Source organism: Triticum aestivum, chromosome 4B (assembly GCF_018294505.1).
Source record: "Triticum aestivum cultivar Chinese Spring chromosome 4B, IWGSC CS RefSeq v2.1, whole genome shotgun sequence".
Lineage (NCBI taxonomy): Eukaryota > Viridiplantae > Streptophyta > Magnoliopsida > Poales > Poaceae > Triticum > Triticum aestivum.
Window position 1 is genome coordinate 455,337,212 of NC_057804.1, and position 10,824 is coordinate 455,348,035.

Below are 10,824 nucleotides of genomic sequence, written 5' to 3' on the forward strand. Positions count from 1 at the left end.
GCAGAGGATCCTCCAAAGCAGTGTGATGAAATAGCCGCGGTAAATATTTCTCTGCTCCGCCTAAGATACCTATTAACACATATATGCTAACTAACACATAATGGTATAAATGCACACATGTACATTTAGTAAATGAGCAGCATAATCACACGCTGATACACAGGTGTCATCACAAAATCTTACTATTGTATAGCCTGACAACCATCCAATATCAATATGCTATGTCTCTCTATTATCAACCTTATGTATGTGTTGGGTGCTCCAGGAGAATGATGATGAAAAGGCTGAAGATCCTTCTAGTGCTACTAATGCAAAAGATAATAAGAGTTTGCTTTAGAAAAACAAGAGGTGCTGCTTCTTACATTCCAGTAATATAGCTGGTTTCCAATCCTGTATATAGCATTCCGCTTATTTATTTTTCACTAACACAACTTGAAATAAAGGAACCTCATTGCTGGAAAAGGAGCTGCAGGAGGGAAGAAAACAAAGAAGCACTGACTCCTTTGCCTTGCCTATCAAACCTTAAAATATCTATAGGTACAGCACAATTTCCCCATATACTACTATTCTGGGACTTATTTTGCCATTGTCATACTTGGAACTGGTTTCTGAAACTTTGCATTCTGCTGTAGGTTATCTATCTTATGTACATTAGCTTCTCCTCGGCAAGATCGAAGGAGAAATATGGCGGTTTATGCATCTAGCTTTGCTCTCGACAACGCTCCATCATAATGCTCTTTGACCAGCTACAAGCAGAGTCCGTTGCCGTGTATGCTTCTTGCATAGACCTTGGTGTAGTTGTATGCTTCTCAGGAGGCATGTCTAAAACTCCTCTATTTATATGTCTGTATGCTAAAAAGTCTTTGGCTGCTCAAGTAGCAGTGTCAAAGCACGGCAAAACAAAAAACTCCCCTATATAATCAAGTGAACTCTGTCCTATTATGTGTGTGCTGTTCGATTATGATTTGCCTTTTTATACTTGATATGCTGCCCCATAGTCTACAGATGATTTATTCTTTTCATAGATGATTTTGTCTCCCCTCTGTTTTAGACTCTGGTCATCTCCTCCTTTTTTCATAGCCTTTAAGGCCCTGGCCCATTCCTGTTTTTACTTCGGCCCAGTAGGCCCGTTCTTGGACGTGCCTCATATCCAGACATGTTGTGTGGCTAAGAACTAGCCTATGTGTTGTCCCCCATAACCTACACGCTCTCTTACTCCACCCCACCAATCCCGCTGTCACACTCTCCGCGCATCCATTTCTAGGGTTCCTTCCCTCACTACATCTTGGTGCCCTGGGCTTATGGCGTCTTCTTCGACCGATGAAGCTGCATCCTATACTGTTGTTCCAGTTCAAGGTAGATTCTATTCTTTCCTTGTTCCTCCAAGCTGAGCCGCTGCCCCTGTATTCTTAGATCCACTCGTCCTTTCTCAGCGCCTAAGCTGGCCGATAGCCTAAACTATTTTATAATCTTGCTAGGTATTTCGTCCTCGTCTGTCTGTTCCAGAAGAAATATTACAAGAGCTTTTCTTTCTTATGGTGAAACAAAATGCCCAGAGATCTGGACACACTACCATTTCCAGATCATTTTCTCTCCTGATAGTAGAACTGCATGAAGGCACTTTGATAATGCATTGGCTAAAGCTTTTCAGCTTGAATGTGATGAGATTGTTACTATTAATACTCCTGACCAAGAGTTCTTAATTAGCATCCCAAACAAGCAGTAGAACAAACAAGTAGTCGAGTTTCTTCAGTCCAAACAGAGGCTTAACCTGGGTAATATATACTTTACGACTCCCTGTGCAGATGAAATCTCAACATTTTGTGGCACACCAGCCTATGATTTCAATGATAACCATGCCGGATCCCGGGTTTTAGTTGAAATAACAAACCTCCCGGTGCACCTTTGGACATTCAAGACAGTGGATTTTATGCTGCATCCGTATTGTGTCATCTCTGAGCTTTACCCTGAAACAATCACCTACAACGATCTTCTCGCATTCCGGTGCATCTGTTGGACAGACACGCCAGAAAATATGCCATTGCGGATGAATATCAAGATCAGACGTAGGTTTTGGGATCAAGCAAACACAGCAGTAGGAATCCACCTGGACATGTTCACTGTGCTTATTAGTGTGCTTAACAACCCTTTCAGCAAGATAATGAAGCCCATTGAGCCATTACCACCTGTGCCAGATGCTCGGGACATCACCGTCGATGCTGCTACCCCACATTGTTTTCTTCAAGACATGAAGGTCGACTCCGATAGATTCCAGGAGCTATCACATTCTATAATCCTCAAACGAGAAGATGGTGTTGAACCCATAGACACAAAGGAAATATTTTCTACGATCATTTGGTATATACCAGCGTCAAGATACGTCATGGTGAAGCCGATTAGCTCTAATGCTTTCCTTGTTTACTATCAAGGAGATGTTTAGTATGCTACATTTGCAGCATTCAGATCAACTGTTCTGGCAAGGGGGCACACTGAGCTAGGTGGTCACATCTTCAAGGCTATTCCTTGGTGTTCTTCTTATGGTGGCCAACAAATTTTGCTTACCCGGTTTATTCGTGTAAGTATAAGTGAACTTCCGGCTGGAATCCTCCGACACGAGATAGCAAGCCAGCTGTTGAGCCCATTTGTCTTGGTTGAAGAGAATGGTTTGCCTGGACAGGGCTTTATAAATACACATAGATATGACTATTTCGGCTGGGTTGACAGCATGATTGATATCCCAGATTATATTACCATCTACATAATGCCACGTGGATGCGAATCAGACTATATGTATACAGGACATCATTACATGCCGCTGTACACACGACAGGCAAAGATAATAGTTAGATCTCCAACTATGCTGGAAAACTAAGGTATATTATATGGGTGAATCAATTTATGTATACATACTGGCAAGGTCCCATGATATAGCAATTAACTTATTTCTTCACTTCCCACAAGAATATTGCTACGATGAAACCTACAAGAGTTGATGTATTCTGCTCTCTGAGCAAACTGCTATAGATCAACTAGGGGAGAATATCGAAAACCTCAACTACCTATTACAAATGTTTTATTAGCAAGCAACCTTACTATGCCACCACTATATTTTTATTTTCAAACTATAACGCCAGTTTAAGGCCTGTATTACCTGCTTCTCTTTTCTATTAACTGCAATCTGTGTACCTTTCTATTTGCATTTTCCCTTTCCAACTACTGCGGAGGCCCTTGAGAATGTGGTGTATGGGCCTAGAGACAATAGCCCAGTTAAAAGGCCCATAGACATATCATATATTGCTATCAACGCAGCCAGATGAAACCATAGATCGGCAGAGTGTTCTCTCCCGCATGTTCAAAGCCTCGCTCCCAAACAATGACAGCATCCGCACGAGCGCAGTCAATATTGCTAGCCGCTGTTTCTCCATGCGTTTCAGCATCTGGATGCCCGGACAAATCCTCGGTAGGGCCACAGGTAACTACCCTTATGATTCAGTGATGTAGCCGCAGATCTATGTGCCTTCTTTCTAATTAAGCTTGCAGCTTTGGTCAGCATTTAATCTATCTACCTGATTTCACAGGAGATGCCACTTGATGCAGAGGAGATACAGGCTAGGTTTTCTCCGGATGAAGAATACTCCAACAATAACCAATCTGAAGGCCAGCTACTTGAGGTGACCTCCTTTCAGAAAAATAGACAAGCATTCCTTGGACCAGAATAATTTCCTTGGTATGCACTAAAGCTATTCCGAATATTTGATGCAGGAGGAAATGGTAGGCATGGAAGAGGCCTACGCTCAGTATGAGAATTCGCAGCCCCGCTGTGAGGTGGGTGGTTATATAGTAGAAAACAGCTGATACTTTAGTTCTCTATTGTAGATAGTTTTTGTATGCCTATTTGCTCTTAGCACCATTCGTAGTTTAAGCTTTGTAGGCTTATTATGGAAACTATTTCTTAATGTCATGAAGTTTTAAGTAGGAGAAAAGATATGCCTGTACTGACACCACTCATCAAGATAAATTTTAAACAACGGAAACCAATGTTGGCGTGGTCATCTAAAAAGAATACACCAAATGCTTCCATACAAACACACACCAAAGTCTTTTTGTTTCATACAGGCACAGTCGTAGAGAGCTTCCTGCATTGTTTCAGTATTGGATGTGTGTCTTTTTCTTTCATGCAGGCACAACACTCCTATTTATACATTGCATTCACGATTCAAATCACACTTGTGATACTCATTAGTTCATGCTTGTGATAATTAGAACCTACCAAGTAGTAAATGTTGTACTCTACACCATCGATGCATAGCTTATGCTTATACAACTGATCATATACAAACTTACCTTCATCAACATCTTATGCATAAAGTTGTCCAGGATAAATTAGTTATCTTTGTTCCAGCTGTTACCATAGCAGAAACTAATATGGTGTTAGTTTTGCTTGGATTATTCAAAGTACACTCTCCCCTCTAAAAGCTTTTACCTGCCGAAATATGATTCATACCCTCGCACCTAATGACATCCGTTTAAAATCACAGGCCATACCACCGATGATCAAAATCCCTTACAGGATGATACTGGATGTTCTTTTAGAGACTTTAAAACTTCCAGCAGCTGAGTATCGAAGCAAAGCATGTGATGGCGGTAGAGTATGTGTCATTGTTTTTTTCTATACACCCACATCACATGCTGAAGATCATGGCAGTCATATGGTTATTCCCAGGGTGCAGTGTATCGATCATGCAATGTCAGAGGACACAGCTTCCATGGAAGCAATTGGATACATAAAATCCATGGTTAAGACTGAACTAAGAGACTACAATTACAGCAAGATGAAGAAACTGGATGAGGAAAATCAGTCTCTAAAGCATGAACTAGCAGTGGCAAAGTATAACAAGCAGAAAACAAAGGCGAAGACCAGATCCATCAAGAACAAATTAATGATGGCTAGGTATAAGAACAAGAAAAATGCCATGGGCTGGTTCATTCTTACAATATACATGCATGGATTATCTGATCATATATGCAATGTGACAGCGCTCAACAGATCATCTGGGAAAGAACCCATGGATCAGCTTATGAACAAACCTCTTAACAACATTGAGAAGATAGCAGAAAGGCTCAAGCGCGGGGTGCTCAAATCAGAAAAGCAGCTAAAAAGCATCAGGAGAGGTTTCTAGAGTTCTATTCTACGAGAATAGATCCTAAACCGGGCCTTTTAGAATTGTAGTATATTTCGATCCTTTTGTTTAACTGCCTAGGTTAACCGTAATGTATAATTATGTTTCTCTGTCTGTGTAAGACTTGCCAAGACTGTGTGTAAGAACTAATGATGGCCCTGTTAAGACTCTGTTGCTTGCACCATTTATGTCTATGTGGCTTTTTATTTAATTTTTACTGCCATTTATGTCTCTATAGCTGGCATAACCAAGGCCATCAATATACTTCAGGATTCCTATTGCGTATACAATTCCTGTTTCTGTAAACAACAAAACTAAAGTCACTAATGCAGTGCAAAATAGCTTGTTTCTGTCTGGCTGTGAAAATGCAATCACACGGCTGTGAAACTGGGCTCATATTCTAAAATACACGCGCTAAAAAATGAATGCAGCCTTGGGCCTGCTGTCCATATCAGGCCCCACTGAAAACCCTTGGCAAGCCCACAGCAGTCCATATACAGCAATCACACTGGCTCCAACTCACAGATTCTAGGGTGTCCATCAGCCGCATCCATTTCCAGTTCGATCTACCACCCCCCCCCCCCCGAGCCGCCTCTATCTTCCAACTCCGTAAATCACACATCCAGTGCAAGGATATGGCGGGAAAGAATCCGGATTCTCCATTGGACGTAGAACTCATGGTCAGAAACCTTCTGTCGGGGAAGCTGATCCACGAACACCTATGGGACCGGCGGACCGAGCCCCTTTCGGTTCGGCGGGGGGCGGAGATCGCATGAAGAGCGGATCGAGGCGAAGCACACGAGCAGTTTACCGAATGAGCTGAACCCCCTCTACGTTGCACGAGGGCCTCCTTTTATACGCTAAAGGGGTCACCGATAGGTGGCAACGCAGACGAGGGTAAAAACGTAAAAGGAGTTGCGGTTGGTATAGCTACCTGTACAGTGTATCCTACCTAACCCTGACGGCAGGGGACAAAGGCATTAAATGCCCATCTGTGTCGCCCAAATAGTGCAGAAAGGGATCGTCAGGGGCGCCACCGATCGCCACGATGGCGATCTTGTCAGCGTCGCATGCCACCGCGCACCGCTGGCTGCACAGCCTCCCGCCACACGCGTCTGGAAAAGCCCCAGGACAACCCGTTGGTGGATGCGCTGGAGCGTGGGTACAGGGTGGTTACTCGTCGGGGCAAGCGCCTTGCCGCGGTTGCTGTCTTGTCGCGCCCGGAAGCTTGTCGCTCACCAGGCCTTGGCGGGACGCGTGGCGCGTCGCGGCAAGTTCCTTGAGATGCCTTGGTTGGCCTTCCCGGCAAGCTCCTCTTGCCGGGGTCTTGTCTCTTGGATCGAATACTTTGTTCTTGAATGGCTCCAAAGGAGCCACGGAGGATCTTGGCGGTCGCCCGGCAAGCCCTGCCGCGGGGTGCTGCAACTGCCCGTGCACAAGTTCGGGATACTAGGGTACCCCTACTCTAGTACACCGACAGGAGCCCCCGGGCCTGGGCCACATACGGTGTCGAGCGCTGTTGGGCCAGGCCCAAAACAGGGCATGGGCACACGCGGCCTGGGCTACGCCAAATCTTACTCCATATCCACCGCGCCCTCCCCAACGGCACGCGTCGAGTGCGGCGTCGTGGGAGAGATCGTGGGTGGTTTCTTTATTCGGAAGGGCGAAACGTCCGCCCCTTCCCTCTTTATAAGCAGGGGAAACAGGGGCAGTTCGTCCACCTCACCGGTTACTGCTCCAATCTTCAGAAATCTCCGCTGCTCCCCCCTTCTCCCCAAAGTCGAAAGAGAGCAGCGCTCCACCCCCCATCGCCACCAGCGCCACCGACGCTGCCGATCTCCCCCGCCACCTCCGCCATGGCTCCGAAAGCTGACAAGGGGAATGGCGTGAAGTCAGCCGAGGCGCAGCGGCTCGTGGCGCTGCGAAAGGAGCGGGCCATCTTCCCCCCTCAGCTCGACGCGAAGGAGCTGAGGGAGTACTACTACCTCTTCTGGTCGATGGAGACGCGCGCGCATCCGCGCACGAGGGTACTCTCAGCCGCCGCTTCAAGACTGGCTCCGAACGGGTACCCATTCTTCACGCTGTTCTTCTACTGCGGGCTCTGCCCGCCTTTCTCTGAATTCTTTTGCGACATCATGAACACCTACGGGTTCCGCCTCCTTGATTTCACCCATAATGCCGTTCTGACCATGGCAGTTTTCGCATATCTGTGCGAAAACTTTGTCGGAGTCCACCCCAATGTCGCCCTCTTCCGCCACTTCTTTATCCCCCGAGTTGAGAGAGGAGAGCCCCTTGCCGGCGGAATCGCCTGGATCTCTAGGGTCGGCAAGAAGGAAGCCTATCTGGAGGGAGAGCTCCGCAGCAAGTGGGAAGAGTGGAGAGTAGATTGGTGCTAGATCGTCGAGGAGAACCCGTAGCCATTCACCGCTCGGCGCCAAACCCCAATAGTACGCGGCAACGATTGGAGCAACGTGGCCCCGGAGGACGACGGGCTGAAGATTGCCATCACCCGAATCTTGCGCCTTAGGCTTGCCGGGCTCACCGTAGGCGCTGTTGGCGCAGATTTCCTCTACCGTCGCATCGCCCCCCTGCAGGAGAGGGGGAGGCCTGCCTGGGAGTTCCAGAACTCGGCGGATATCATGAGGCTGCGCCCAGGTCTCAACTTCAATTTCACCGTCTTGGACCTCGACGCGATGCTCCTGGAGCTGTTCAAGCGCGATCCCCAACACCCATTCATGTTGCCGCGGAATGTCGTTCCGTTGTGCAACAATTCTTCGCTTGACCGCATCCGTGCAATGATGCCACTGTGTGACTCGCATGGGATCGTCCCAACTTGGCAAGAGCCCGCAGACGACGTCGTGCAGGAGTTCTTCGACAGCTTGGTCGAAGTGCCGGTCCGCTCCGACGAGCAGAAGAGTTTCACCCGCGACACCACCGACGCGGAGATGCAGCGCATCGCCACTAGGCTGGAGGAGGCGGCGGCAGCAGCTGCCGCGGGTCAATTTGGATTCACCTTGGAGGAGGCGGAGGCAGCAGAGACGGCAAACCTTGCCGAGTGAGAAGAGCTTGTCGGCGAGGAAGAACTTGTCGGGCCTGGATCTGAGTCGAGCGAGCCCACCGAGGGCGCGGGCGACCCGTTGCAGATCGGCTCCTCCTCCTCCCCGCCTTCAGCCAGCTCGCCGCAAGCTGAGCCCCCAGCTCCACCAAGAAGGCGTCTCCGCAGGGCCGGGGATGTGGCGGGGCGGCAAATGAGTCAACAGCCGTCGCAGCGCACAACACGCTCGACCGCGGCAAGCACTATTGCCGCGGGAGCACCTCACGCCGCTGCGGAAACTGGAGCGGGGCCTTCCCGATCCACCGCCACTGCCCCTGCCAAGCGGACAAGGGAGCCTTCTCCTCTGCCTCGTCGCACCGGAGGCGAGCCGGACTTCGATCTCTCCGCGCTCAGCTCCGACGAAGAAGAAGAGGAGTAAGTTTATTTGGTCTACTTGTAATTCTTCAATTCTTGATGTGTGTCTTGTATATGACTTGCTTTACTCCGAACCCATCCCTTTTCAGGACTCTGGCCCAGAGGGCGGCGAAGAGAGCCAAGGTCCCGGTGATTGTCATCGAGGATGAACCGACCGCGGCAACGGGGGACATGCCTGAGACCACCTTGCCGGACCTGGCAACTACTCACCAAAGCAGCCCCCAGCGTAGCCCCCAGCGTAAGTGTATAATTTACTTCATGCTGTCAAGCGCGCATGGGTGTTCTTCTTTTGCTGATATCTGTCTGTTGGTTTGTGTAGGAGCAGAGCAGCCTCACCAGGAGGGCCCGGAGGCCACTCCCGAAGCGCCATCTGCTTCGACTACACCGCTAAGGGAGGATTCCCCGGCAAGGGAGCGTTCTCTGGCAAGGGAGAATCCTCCGGCAAGGGGCAGTTCTCCGGCAAGGGACAGCGCAAGTGATCCTCCGGAGGTGGAGACCACGACTGCGGATCCTAGCACAGGTAACCCTTTTGCCTGAAAACTCCCCATGGATTCTTCTTCTGATTTTCTTCTTGAGCATTTGCTTGACTTTTCTCCCCTCTTCGGTCGTTAGATCCACCTGCCGCGGATCCAATGGAGAACGAGGCCACTGGCAAGGAGGACGCGCGTGGCAACAACGACAACGTCGCTGCCACCGAAGAAGAGGCCGGCGCTGATGATCCTACCGGCGAAGAGGCTGCCAAGGCTGCCGCCGCAGAAGCTGGCGAGGAATCCGGCGGTCGCACTGACGGCCCCGAGGCCGCAGGAGCGCCAGGCGCTGCACCAACCGCCGATCCCTCTGCCGCTGCCGTGGCGCCGGGCTCCGAAGAGCCCCAGCCCGGCGCCTACTTGAAGGCCGGTGATGGCGTCTTCATCAAGCTCCCCTGGGCGTCGAGCTCCAGGGCGCCGGTCGAAGGAGAGATTTTCGACGAAGAGGTGCTCGCCTCCGCTGGGCTGGCGCTAGTCGACGTGGCAAGCAGCAGCAGCGACGAGCCTGATGAGGAGCGGCTGCTGCGGAAGCTGCTGTCTCTTTACCGCGCCCACCAAACCAAGCTGGCGTCTCGAGAGGCACTTGTCGCGAAGGCGGGAGTGGACATTGAGAAGTGCGCAGAGGAGCTCCGGGGTCTTAGGCAGGAGGCTCTCCGGTCTCTGGCGGAGGAGCAGGGGCAACTTCTCGAGGAGCGGAAAACCTTCCTCCTCGAGAAGGCTGAAGTTGAAGAGAAGCAACGGCTTGTCGCCGAGAATCTATTCGCGCAAGAAGGAGAGTTGGCACAGCGCAAGGTGAACCTTGACAGCCACGAGGAGGAGCTTATCGCGCGGGAGCAAGCAATTGGCGGGGCCCTCAAGGAAGCAAAGGATGCTGCCGCAGCTGCCGAGGCCGCCAAGAAGGAGCTGGAGACAAAGGTGGCGCAGCTGGAAGCAGATCTTAGAGCGAGCGGCGAGGAGCTTGCCGTGCTCAAGCGTGAGCATGAGAAGGATGATGCCGCTCATGGTCAGCTGCAGGGTCTTCTCGCTGAGAGGAGCAAGGAGCTCAGCGCCGCCAAGGATTCCAATGCAGATCTCGAGTTGAAGCTGGCCACTTTGACTCAGACGCTGGACGGTGCCAGGGAGCGGGAGGTGGCCTTGTCGGAGAAGATCAAGGCCGACGAGGCGCTACTGAAGAATGCCGCTGCCGCCCACGACGCTTTCAGGGAGACTGTGGAGCATTGGACTGAGGGTCTTGTGGATGCTGCCGCAGCCATCGACGGGGAGTTGGCGTAGTTGGGGATGGAGGATTTTGGGTATCCCTCCGACGAGCATCTCCAACCCAGCGCCAAGCTCAGCCTGTTCTTCAAAGGCGTGGCGACGGCTCTCCAGCGACTCCGGGAAAAGATCCCAAAGCAGCTGGCCGACGAGTCGTGCAGGATCTGCGCGGGGGCTCTCCAGAAGGTGCTAATGAAGGTGGCCTTCCGCAACCCAGGCCTCAACTTCACCAACGTCCTCAAGTCCTTGCCGCCGGACGCTGACGTGGAAGCGCTCAAGGCCCTTGTCGCACCCATTGTGGACAAGGTGAGCGGGATCAAGAGGGTTGAGGGCGGTCGCGTAGACTAGGCCGCCCGTTTTCTCTTTCTCTTTGTCGCTGCTGGTTATGTCACGA